Source organism: Drosophila novamexicana, unplaced genomic scaffold (genome assembly GCF_003285875.2).
Source record: "Drosophila novamexicana strain 15010-1031.04,08,12 unplaced genomic scaffold, DnovRS2.1 tig00000434-arrow-pilon, whole genome shotgun sequence".
Lineage (NCBI taxonomy): Eukaryota > Metazoa > Arthropoda > Insecta > Diptera > Drosophilidae > Drosophila > Drosophila novamexicana.
The window spans coordinates 2,595,063-2,608,580 of record NW_020824802.1 but is presented as its reverse complement, the minus strand read 5'-3'; positions in this window follow the sequence as shown (position 1 = coordinate 2,608,580).

Below are 13,518 nucleotides of genomic sequence, written 5' to 3'. Positions count from 1 at the left end.
CACCACCAGAAGTAGTGAACTTGCAAAGACAGAAATATTATCAATCAGATCTGACTGTGCAGCTAGAACCAGAATGACAAGAAACCATTATTTTCTCTTACAAAAGAAAAGTTAAAGAAATACCCAAAGTTATGTAGGATAACAGCATCCAAGATAGGTACTTCTGAGAAATTAAGTAAGCTAATAAGTAAGGTTCACGAATTAAATGAACAACACGTTATAATAAAAGACTTAAACTGCCACCACGTGTCTGGACATGCTTCGTTAATGATTGTATTAATTTTAGTGGTAATTATTATATTATTATAAAAAACTGCAGGCCATCACCTTTGTCAGCCCCCCGCATTCCCTTGGAAAAATTTCATATTGGACCAAACTGCAATAAGAAGAATAACAAGTAAGAGGTTCTAGTCGGGAGCTCCCGACTAGGGGATACCCTGAACCCTCATATTCCAACACCAAATAAATTAATAAAAAAAAAGTTCCCTGGGCAGGGCTCGAATTTGCAACTGACCGCATTACTTACTGTCGACTCTACTCAACAGTCACACCAGCAAAAAAAAATATAATAATACATTCCCCGGTAGGACTCGAACTCGCGACAGACCGCACCACTTGCTATGCCTCTACTCAGCAGCCACACCAACAATTAAGTACTTATGATAAAAAAAGGAACTAAAATAACATTACAAAAAAAAGATGCAATTACCATGCTATTAGAATGCGAAGCAGACTCGCATGAATGTGTGTGTGTACATGTATACAGAAATTCTTAAAGCTGCTGCCCCATTCAATTGCGCAGTTGCATATAACTTTGGTTTTTCTTAACCGATCTTTATGAAAATTTCTACAGTATATCTTATTGTACCATAGAATATTTGTGTATTCTGAAAAAGTCAATTGCATTTAAATTGTGGTATAAATTGATTGGCAATAAAAGTTGGGTTATTAACTTGATTTATAGCTCTGGGGTGGTAACGGGGAGGTGGCGATAGGTATGAAATGAAAGATACTTGAAATATCTATAATATTCTACAAGCAACATATCATGTTTGGTGGCTCTAGCTCTTATTATTTACCCAATTTGCTAAAAAAACAGGATGTCGACATCGACTTTTATCGATTGCTTGGAAACGGAGTAAGTTATCGATTACCGGAAACAAACTCGATCTGCGAGGGAACTAGGAGCATCTACATCTAAAATTTCTCTAGCTCTTATAGGTTCTGAGATCCTTTGGCTCATACATAAGGACGGATGGACGGACGGACGGACAGACAGACGGACATGACTAGATCGACTCGGCTATTGATGCTGATCAAGAATATATATACTTTATGGGGTCGGAGATGCTTCCTTCTGCCTGTTACATACATTTGGATTTTGCACAAATACAATATACCCTTATACCCATTTTTAATGGGTTCAGGGTATAAAAATAGACGCACATGTGATCGGTTAAGATTGTAAAGTGACCTACCATAAGAAATGTCATGTTAGAAATATAAGTAGCAAGGGAAAGAAAAATACCCAAATTAGAAACAATAGCTTATGACCGCTGCTGTTCGTCATGCGTCGACAACAAAGCTAAACTTAGATACTCTGTTAGTATATAACACCTAGGATTTGTAAAAGTAAATTAGTATCTATAAGGAACTCAAACTGAACACTAGTTCAAGCATAAATTCGCACACATTCTCAACTTAAATCTACTTATTAAGTATTTACGCAAAATGTGAAATATTAAAATATCTAAATCAATAAATATCTAATATCAATATCAGTTGATGTATTCGAAGTTATTTTCTTAACTGTGCCCTGAACGCATTGGAATCGAGTAAAAATGGTTAAAAATAAGTCATTAGTCATTAGTAAATACAGCTTCTTAGTAACTCCTAGAAGGGCACTGCCGACGAGAGCACTGTTAGTTGTTTCTTTTTTTTTTTGGATCGAATCAACTTTTAATATTGACCATGAGAGCATATGGCTCTTTTTTTACATTTGCGCAGCTGCATTACATCCGTTGGCTATACTTTTTGATACTTACAGATTATGGAAATGGGTACAATAGGGTATATGCACTTGTTTTATTTTGTTGGGCACGTAGTTGAAATATTTTTCCTTTTCATTTACAAATAAATTGTCGACTATAACAACTTAAATTCTTAAAGTGGTTAGTGAAAGTTAAGTACCTTGCCATAAATAAAAAAAAAACCGTTTGATTCGACTGGTGCACGTACCATGCAAACTGTAAAGCACGTCTTAGGTCTGCGGCACTCTCTTGCATACATAAGTAGTATATCCGAAACCGAACCATGAATCCAATCCATACAAAAAAAAAAATAAAAAATGAAGAAATCAAAAAGAAATAATAATAATATGTATGTCTTACATCCGTGGCTTAAAACATACCAGTCGGAGTGTTCACTGTTCATTTGAGTTTTGGAAACAGTTCAACACATTTGCTAAAGCGACGTAAAAATGTATGGATATTTTGTAATTTTATTCGGGCTTGTGGGGTGCATTTTAGTGAGTGCTTCTTCATCGGATACGTCATTAGCTCAGGATACATATGTGGACGCCTTTCAAAGCTCACACAATACAGAATATGGTGCGTTTATCTTACGTCGCTTTTTTAACTAAAATGCTTAAGTAAAATAATAATATTAATAATCAAAAACTATAACCAATCGTGAAAGCAAAAGTACTTAAAATAAATTCGGGCATTGTCTCTATTAACAAAGTGATCTCAACGTCGTTTTTTATGAAAAAAAGAATGTATGCATCTACTTCCAAGTACATGTGTATATAATTTTTCATAAATTGTTGTTTTATTATACCCTGAACCCATTGAAAATGGGTAAAAAGGGTTTTATGTATTTGTGCAAATGTATGTAACAGGCAGAAGGAAACATCTCTGATCCCATAAAGTATACTATATATTCTTGATCAGCATTAACAGCCGAGTTGATCTAGCCATGTCCGTCTGTCTGTCTTTCCGTCCGTCTGTATGTATGAACGAACGGATCTTAAAAACAATAAGAGCTAGAGACTTGAAATTTTAGCTGTAGGTCCTCCTAGTCCATGCGCAGATCGGGTTTGTTTCCGATAAAAATCGATATCGAAATACCTTTTTTTTTGAGCGAATTGGGTAAATAATAAAAGCTAGAGTCACAAAAAGTGATATGTTTACTCTAGAAAAGTATATATATTAAGTATCTTTCATGTTGTACCTATCGCCACCTCCCCGCTACTACCTCATAGCTATAAATCAAATTAATAACCAAACTTCCATTGTCCACCAACTTAAGCTACATTTTATATGCAATTTACCTTTTGAGAATACACAAATATTCTATGGTACAAATAAGGAATTAGTAAATGAATTTGGTGTTGTTACTTGTTTATAATATGTATATGTATACAGATTATGGTTTTCGATGTCAATTAATGTAGGCAATTTGAAACTAACATAAACTAAACTCGCTTACATGCTTACACAAAAATTCACGGATACGTATCGGTACGAAAGTACGCAAGATGCTCAATATCACTAACCAAACAACATATGGACTAGACATCACATAAAGGAAAATTGGGCACAAAAATATCGGTGGAATCTGGTCCAAAATCGCAAATAAGGGAGTAAGATATACATATGATGTCGTTTTATTCGCTTACGCTACAGGAAACTGCTTGGCTTACTCTCTTCCATATGATTTGTGCGATAGAACGGCAACGCTGTTTATTAATTTCTCGCTCGGACTTACTCTTAGTGCTCTCTCATGTTTAGGGATCGTTTAAATGTGCGTGTGTGTATGTGTCCGACAAGCAAAAATGCGCCCAAATTTAATTTTTTCAAATGTCGCTGGCATTTCTACCCTTTTGAAGGATAATTTGAAATAGTCATATGAAATGGAGAACGGGTTTGCCACGTCGATGCGAAATTCTTGCATTTTAGCTCGTTATCGTTGGTAAGGGTACCTAAGCGTTGGCATGTGTGCATTTAAAATATTTTGGACTCGCTGTTCACGCACACTTGCATATTTTGTATATAAATGCATTTATGCGCTTGTGTGCTTGTTGCTTGCCTGCCTGCCTGTCCCCGATGCAAATTTGACAAGAGTTCTTGGGATTTCTGTACTTCGAGCGCTAAACACACACACACAAATGTGTGTGAATGGGCAGGTCATGGGCGCAAAAGAAAGTTTCATTATTGGCACGCGTCTGGAAATGCAAATAGGAGAAGGTAGTGAAAAAATATGAACTCGATATAATTATATTAAACCAAAATATATGTTTTTTCAACTTGCTGTCTTTTTCAAGAAACTACTTATATACCTTATGTGGTCAGTGATGTTCAGGCAGTTTGCACTGTGCAATTGCATTATGTCCCTTTTGCCCATTTTAATGGATACGACAGCTAATAAAACAAAATTAAGCAATCGTTTTTTGTGTCAGGTCTTCAAACTGTTTTGCTCGGGGCCTTAACTCAGTTTCGTCTCTCACTACGGAACATGGCTTTGGCTACTCTTCATATATGTCTCATAGAGTGCGAATATATATATATATATAAATTTATATATATACATATATATGTGTGTGATTCTGCAGGTTATGGGAGAAAATGATTACTCGACATATATTTTTATATTATTTTGAACCTATTTGGAGGTTTTTTTTTTTGCCGTGAAATGTGTTGCGTATAGAAGGAGACGTTTCCAATCGCATAAAGTATAAATATGCTTGATCAGTATCAACAGCCGAGTCGATATAGCAATGTCTATCTCTCTGCGCCTCGCAGCTTAAACGCTTTGGACATGAAACCTTTTGACTGCAATCAGAACTAATGCCGGAAGCAGCCGGATAAGACCATTCTAAAATACAGCTACCATAGGACCTATCGATCGAAAGTTAAATTCTTATATAAAATATTTATGTATATTATTTATAAGAATATTTATTTTATAAATGTGTTTATTAAGAATTTTTTAACAAACTTAATTTTTATAAGATATACAATGCATCTTACAATCACAACCTCCCCCGCTTTCCACTGCCGCATATCTCATTAAAAAGTTTTTATATGTATCTATATTAATTTTTGTTGCTAAGAATCGGCCAAGGGATCTGCAGGGGTTATTACTACTACAGCAGGATTAGGTGTTGAAGTGCTTTCAGCCGGGTGATGGGACGTTCTTAAGATTGATCAGTCCGATAAGTCTCGGCTTGTGTGGCAGTTGATTAGCGTTGTTTAATAGCGTTGAATATCGCACGTAACAATCACAATTGGCCTGATTAAAGCCTTAAGGCTTTAGTATGAAGTGTCTGGATCTATTTCTGCTTCGACAAAGCAGCCGTTTCCAAGATCTGGACTGTGGCTTAGATTTGGGGTGTACAGATCAGTCCCTTATCCTGGAAGACACCCAGATACTTTACTCTCATGATCCGTTTGCATGACTACCTCGTGCCAGTTGTGCTTTCCTCAGACACAGGGACGTCTGCTGTGATAAAGAACTAGAAGAGCGGTCCGAGTCAGCTTCCCTGTGGGAAGCTGCAGAAACTATATGTGGAGGAGATGTTGCTGCATGTTTGACCATGTGGATCACCTCTTCCACTCGTCTATGTTAGGTTTTATCTGCAAGTCCATCTGCATCGGGGAGTCTAACTCTCTCTCAGTCTCTAATACGTTGTCGTTAGGGGAACAGGAACAGAGGAATGCAGCCTATAGTTTGGCAATGTGTTGGTACCAGGTGATCGATATGGATCTCCTACGAGTCGGAGATGCTTGTTATCCTATTATGTAGTCCTTGATACAGGGCAAAGTCTAGGCAGGACACCTGGCAAGCAGTACGCGGCTGGGGCGCTTTGGGTCCCACGTAATTTTAATTAAGCTGAAGTCGTTGAGCGAGGGTATATACCAAACCCAGATCCAAGAAACCTAAGGCTGTAACCACACTCAACGTAGAGTGCTGGGGGGAGCAGATGCCAAGGGTGCTCAACGAACAGTGGCTTAATTTGTTGTTTCCTTCGCGGACCCAATTCTCTGGGATGTGTTAGCTTGTTACGTCTACGTTTCGCAGAGTTGTTCGGACTTCTCGTTTCGCTCGACAGGATCATATCGACCATGGTCGTGTGAACGAAATGCTTAAATTCCGACTGTTTTCCAGAAATTCCGTTAGCATTCCAGACCAAGATGTATAGAAAGTTATTTTGATAGCAGAGCGGTGAACAGATTGAGGACTAAATTTTGGTTCCCAACATCTTGACCACTATATCGGCCACTCTGTCAATGGCCTCAGTCATTACTTTTTAGGTGACAATAACTCTGCATTACTTCAATTGGACCTGCATCTAAAATTTCATGTCTCTAGCTCTTATAGGTTCTGAGATCCTTGCGTTCATACAGACGGGCGGACGGACAGATGAACAGACGGACGGACAGACATACGAACATGGCTATATCGACTCGGCTTTTGATGCTGATCAAGAATATATATACTTTATGGGGTCGGAGATGCTTCCTTCTGCCTGTTACATACATTTGGATTTTGCAAAAATACAATATATCCTTTTTACCAATTTTTAATGGGTTCAGGGTATAAAAAAGAAAAGCACACGTTCGTTAAATCAACCGCCTAAACAAATTGTTTTAGGTATACGTTTGTTAATTGTTTTAACACTGTACTATTTGCTGAAGTCGGTTAGTCAGTGGATCGGAATTTTAAGCCTCAGAGCAGGATATAGCGTTACTATTACTGTTATTTTCCGAAAACTACGAGGATTTTAAAACGTGCGTATCCCTATCATATCCTGATATTATGCCCAGGCGCCTTACATCGGCTAGTTGAAACACATCAACTAATTAAAAATAAATCATTCGGATTTCCGTCTTCTTACGGACGCGAAACTCAAATCTCGTGCTATGCTGTGCTGACAACTAGCCAAATACTCTACCCAATCGACAGATTTGCCAAAATAAACATATCATAAGATGGCATTGTAGTCGACAAAACAATCAAAACAAAATAGAGGTTTTATTTATTATTGTTGGCTGCCATTACTTTTTCATTTATTAAATTGTTTATTTATTATTTAAATATTTATATTGATTGATAATAAGAAATAAAAAAAACAATTATAACAATAAGCAAGTAAGAGGTTCTAGTCGGGAGCTCCCGACTAAGGGATACCCTGAACTCTCTTATTCCAACACCAAATTCAGCTCGCGCTACGCGCTCTTTTGCTTTAGGAGTGCCAAAGGTAAATTAAAACAAAATAAAATAAGTTCCTTTGGTAGGGTTTGAATTCGCAACTGACCGCATTACTTTCGGTCGACTCTACTCAACAGCCACACCAGCAAAAAAAAAGAATACTTTCCCCGGTAGGGCTCGAACTCTCGACAGACCGCACCACTTGCTATGCCTCTTCTCAGCAGCCACATCAATAATTAAGTACTTAAGATAAAAAAGAACTAAAAAAGCATTACAGAAAAAGTCGCAATTACCATGCTGTTAGAATGCGAAGCAGACGCGCATGAATGTGTGTGTACTTGTATATAGAAATTGTTAAAGCTGCTGCCCCATCCAATTGCGCAGTTGCATATAACTTTGGTTTTTTCTTAACCGATCTTTATTAAATTTTCTACGGTATATCTTATTGTACCAAAGAATATTGGTTGGCAACATAAGTTGGGTTATTAACTTGATTTATAGCTCTGGGATGGCAGCGGGGAGGTGGCGATAGGTAGATACTTGGCATATATATATAATATGCTAGAAGCAAAATATCATGTTTGGTGACTCTAGTTCTTATTACTTACCCAATTTGCTCGAAAAACAGGGTGTCGATATAGATTTTTATCGATTGCTTGGAAACGGAGTAAGTTATCGATTATCGGAAACAAACTCGATCTGCGCAGGAACTAGGAGGACCTACATATAAAATTTCAAGTTTTAAATTTTAGACGGACATGGCTAGATCGACTCGGCTATTGATGCTGATCAATAATATATATACTTAATGGGGTCGGATATGCTTTCTTCTGCCTGTTACATAGATTTGCATTTTGCACAAATATAATATACCGTTTTTACCCATTTTCAATGGGTTCAGGGTATAAAAAATAGTTTCCTCGGTACGTCTCGAACTTGAGAGAGACCACAGCACTTGCCACCGCCTCTACTCAACAGGCACACCAATAATTTAGTCTTAGTGAGAAAAAAAAACGAATTAAAATAGTAGCACAGAAAATAATAGAATCGTAAATGCAATGCTGTTGATGAATTCGAAGCAGACACGCATGAATGTGTGTGTACATGTATACAGATATTCTTTGAATTTGCGCTGGTGCCGCAAACACGTGTTTCTTAACCGATCTTAATGAAATTTCCTACAGTATATCTTATTGTAGCATAGAATATTTTTGTATTCTCAAAAGTAAATTGCATTAAAATTGTAGCTTAAATTGGTGGGCAATACAAGTTGGGTTATTAACTTGAATTATAAGTAGCTATGAGGTTATAGCGGGGAGGCGGCCGTAGGTATAAAATGAAAGATACTTGATATATATATATACTATTCTAGAGTAAACATATCACTTTTGGTGACTCTAGCTCTTATTATGTACCCAATTCGCTCAAAAAATAGGTCCGTCCGTCTCTTTGTATGTATGAACGGAAGGATATCAAAACCTATAAGAGCCAAAGACTTGAAATTTAGCTGTAGGTGTTGGTGTGCCTGTTGAGTAGAGACGGTGCTGTTGTCTGTTACGAGTTCGAGACATACCGAGCAAACCATTTTTTTTTTTTGTTGCTGTTGTGACTGTTGAGTAGAGCCGGCAGCAAGTAGTGCGGTTAGTTGCGAGTTTAAGTTTATAAAATTCTATCTGGAACTACCCAGCAGTATTCATTTCAGAACTATTTGATATAGTTAAAAATCGGGATTTCACCCTTTTTACTCAAATCCCTTTGTTACGAATTTCGTTTTTATGTTCGAGTAAAAAAGGAAATTGTTTTTTCACAACCAGTGATAAGCACGCTTACTCTTAATTCATTCATTATCACCTTACTTAAATAAATTTGTTGCAGTCATACGCCTAAAGTTATTCAAGTATTCATTAGAAAAACGCATTCTAATATTTTCATTTAACATTAGTGAGTCAGGCCTTGTGTTAATTTTCTGCTAACTAAATAAATATTTGTAAATGGTCTGATCCGCTTCCATTGCACTAATCTATAGCTCTTATATCATTTTTATCAGGTGCTATTGGAGGCTATCAATATAACATGCCGCCAGACAATAACTATCTGCCACCAGCTTCGGCGCCGGGTCCGGTATATGGCCTGCCACAATCGCCATTATATAACCCCCCACCACCAGTGTTTTATAAACACTCTCATCCAACACCATATAATACAAACGATTCGTTCTTAGGAAAACTTAAATCTAAAATAAATTTGTTTACTCTTGGAAAAATAATTTTAAAGTTATTAATATTTAAAAAAATAATAAAATTTATCGGTTTAATTTGTTTGCTGCTGGTCTTACCTAAGCTAAAGCATATTTTCAGCGATAGTATGACTATTGAAGATGAAGGAATGAACAGTAAGCACGTGGAGACTGATAAAGGTAATGTTGTTAATTATAACTTTGGCGAGACCTTAATTTTTTTTACAATTTAATTTTCAGATAAGCTTCAAAAACACATAAATGAGGTTTATGATTTTATAATGAGCTCCATTCAAGACTTCGAAGTGTAAAATACATAAGAATTTGGTTATAATTAAAGATTTTAGTCCGTAAAAGTATTATTTATTAATTAATTTTATTGTTTATTATTTATAAAAAATAAATACCTACATATAAAAGTTAAATTAAACAAATAAGAGTCTTACTGACAGGTGCAACTGACTACGAAAACTTGTCTACCCATTTTCAACGTGTTCTGGGTATAAAAAAGAAAAACAAGTAAGAGGTTCTATTCGGGAGCTCACGACTTGGGGATACCCAGAACCCTCTTATTCAAACACCAAATGCAGCTCGCGCAACGCGCTCGTTAAAAGTAATAAAGTAAAATATAAAAAAAATAATGTCCCCTGGCAAGGTTCGAACTCGCAACTGACCGCATTACTTGCTGCCGACTCTACTCAACAGCCAAAAAAAAAAAAATTTTTCCTCGGTAGCGTTCGAACTTGTAACAGACAAAACTACTTGCTTCCGCTTCTACTCAACAGCCCCCCAATAATTGAGTTTTTTTTAGCAAAAACTAATTAAAATGGCAGCACAGAAAACAATACAGTCGCAATTGCACTGCTATTGATAAGCTTCAAAGAAGACGCGCTTGAATGTGGGTGTGTACTTATATATATAGAAATTCATGCAATTTACGCTAGCTGCAGCAAACACGTGGGCAGCAAAACACATTGTTTTTGTGTTTCTTACCGATCTTAATGAAATTTTCAGCAGTAGATCTTGTACTATAAAATATTCGTGTATTCTTAAAATGACAATTGCATTTAAATTGTGACTCATATTGGAGGGTAGCGTAAATTGCTTTATTTACTAAATAAATAGCTATGATGTAGTAGCGGGGAGGTGGCGATAGATATAAAATGAAAGATACTTAATATATATATAATATTCTAGAAGCAACATATCAAGTTTGGTGACTCTAGCTCTTAATATATACCCAATTTGCTCAACAAACTGGATGTCGATATCGATTTTTATCGATTGCTTGGAAACAGAGTAAGCTATCGATTATCGGAAACAAACTCGATATGCGCAGGCACTAGGAAGACCTACAGCTCAAATTTCTTATAGACGGACGGACTGACAGACAGACTAGCTAGATCGATTCGGCTATTAATATATATACTTTATGGGGTCGGAGATGCTTCCTTATGCATACCCTTTTACCCATTTTTAATCGGTTCAGGGTATAAAAAACAGAAAATAGTAAGTTCCCTTTGCTGGTGTCGAACTTACACTACCCTTACCCGACAGAACTACTTGGTATATCCTCATACCTTACATTATTTAAAAATAAGAGAGTTACCTGTGCTGATGTCGAACTCACAAATATCATTAACCAATATTAAAAGATATATTTCACAGACAAATCCAGAATTGAGTTTTAATAAAAAAGAACTCAAGTAAGTTATTTGATTTTGATCGAGCCACATATCTAATTTCGTGAATCTAGCTTTCAAAACCTAGCAGATTTGCTCAAAAACAGGATGTCGATATCATTTCAGTCATCAGAGAGAGAGAGGAGTTCTCATTTTGAGAGTGTATACATTATATTTTTTTAGCTTCTAACCTGCCCTTGCTTGTAAATGTTGCATTTTAGAGCTTTATTTAAGGCGCTTTTGATTCTTGTGCCAAGTAATAAATGCTGGGTAGCGAAACTTTGATAATTATTGCATTCATCAACCGCGGCGGCAATCCAGTGTTGTTGTTAGTTTTGTTTACATTTTCTGTGTGGATACTCTCTTGTTCATACACTTGCTTGTGGGCTTGTACGCTTGTGCATATTCTTCTTGTGCATCGCGCTCTCTCCAGTTTTTGCTTTTGCTTATTGCTTGAAACAAATTTATTTCTGTACGAATATTTCTTAAGTATTTGCCGGTAGTCAATATTTTATGCTATAAGAAACCTTGCGCGTTCAAGCATGTTGAATTCTGCAAAGCCGCAATTTATTAATTGCTGGTTGTTTAAGAATATAATGCATGCTAAATGTCCAGGTCGCACTGGGTCGCGGTGGCTTACGTTGGGCGTTCCCAGTATGCATCGACAATCAAATTGATTTATCCAGAATTTATACTTCTCTGTGAAATTAGTTTTTAAAACTTAACAATTTGGCTAAAGCAGCTCTCGAGTAACTTTGACCCGATCTTCGAGTTGCTATGATCCCTAATTTTGTCGGTATCGCCTTTTCTAAGCGAATGACCGATTATAACTTGTATCCTGTGGTATCCCCTAGAATAATACATCAGGATATTCTGCTGTTGGCTAGTGCACGCAGCCGTCGGTGTTGTCTCTTTTGGTTACTTGACTAAGCATTCTCCACCGTTGGAAGGCAAGGGCTTTCAACATGATCCTGTTTGGGCAGCAAACACAGCTGTCACACGGTTCTGCGTATGACTTCAGTCGCAGTCTGAAGTACAGCGAATCTAGGTACCCCATCCGATCCCGAGATCAGCTCTAGCTCTCTAGAAGTGGCCACTTCAGCTGCGGTAAATTATCGTCCTTCCGAGGACGTCATCGTTAATGGAGACTCCTGGCTGGAGAGTTCGCCATTTGGAGCGCTGTAAACGAAATAAGTTAAAAATTGTTCGTACCAACACTCCCAAAATACTTGAAGTCAAGTTGTCTAAGATCAGGCTCAATGTGTGACGAAGTTGGCGCAGTATCCAGGAAAACTGCGAGTGACTATTCGTCAAGATAAACTGGATGGAAAAATCTACAGTAATCAATACCAGTGACCATAAATGGATACGATGTGTCGAGACGATCACCTGGTAGGTCTGCTATTATATGCTCTGCCAATCGCGGCTTGGCACGAAAATAGAATGTACATTTGGCAACAACACTGGAGACTGTTTTGCGAACGCCAATTGGACGAAGTCGTCAAGGATTGGCGCAAAAGAGGATTGAGCTAGACGATTTGACATGCCTTCCTTCCTTCAGTCCCTTGTAGTCATCGCCAAGAGTAGCATATTGAGCTGACCGCAGTAACAGATGTGTGCCATGATGCACGTGGCTGACAAATACTTCAGCTCCTCGGATTCGATTTGCAGCTTGCAGCTTGGACAACAAGTTGATGAGCTTGCAGCCAATCGAGAGATCAAGTTGCGCTGTAGTTCCGATTAATATCTTGTGTCGAAGTTCAGGCAGGGTTTCGACGGGGACAGAGGAGGCAGGCAGCCCTTCCTTTCCCTTGGTGAGATAACTTGGGCCATGGGCCCACAATGGAGACTGGGAGAGCTCACTAGGCAGCACTCCTCCTATATCCGCCGGCTTTTTTTCAGTGGGAACATGATGCCTTTCCATGCCAGTGGTGAGCTCTTGGATAGCTGCGAACCGGTTGGCAGCGAAAACAATGAATTTCGAACCATGATTGTAATACCGACAGACGAACACTTTCATTTGGCATATTTCGCTGTGCAATTCAGCCAATAGCGAGCTCCGCAGAGTTCCAGCTTTGGTACAGTGATAGATGTTACGAAAGCGACACGGGACTTGGAGCACCAGAGACGTACCCTAGTGTTGCCACGGCACTTTGAGACTGCATAGACGCATGCTCCACAAGCGCTCAAGCTGGAATATGAGAGTGCATGACGGGGATTCTAGAACTGCTGAGTATGCTTTAAATCAGCGTAAAAAGTAACCCAGACTGAGCTTAAGTGTACAGGCGGGCTCTCTTCCAGTCCAGTTTTTTCTCCAGATATTTTTGCAAACAAATTTTAGCTTTTGTTATTATAGGTGTCTAACTTGTAACTTTTTTACTTCTTATG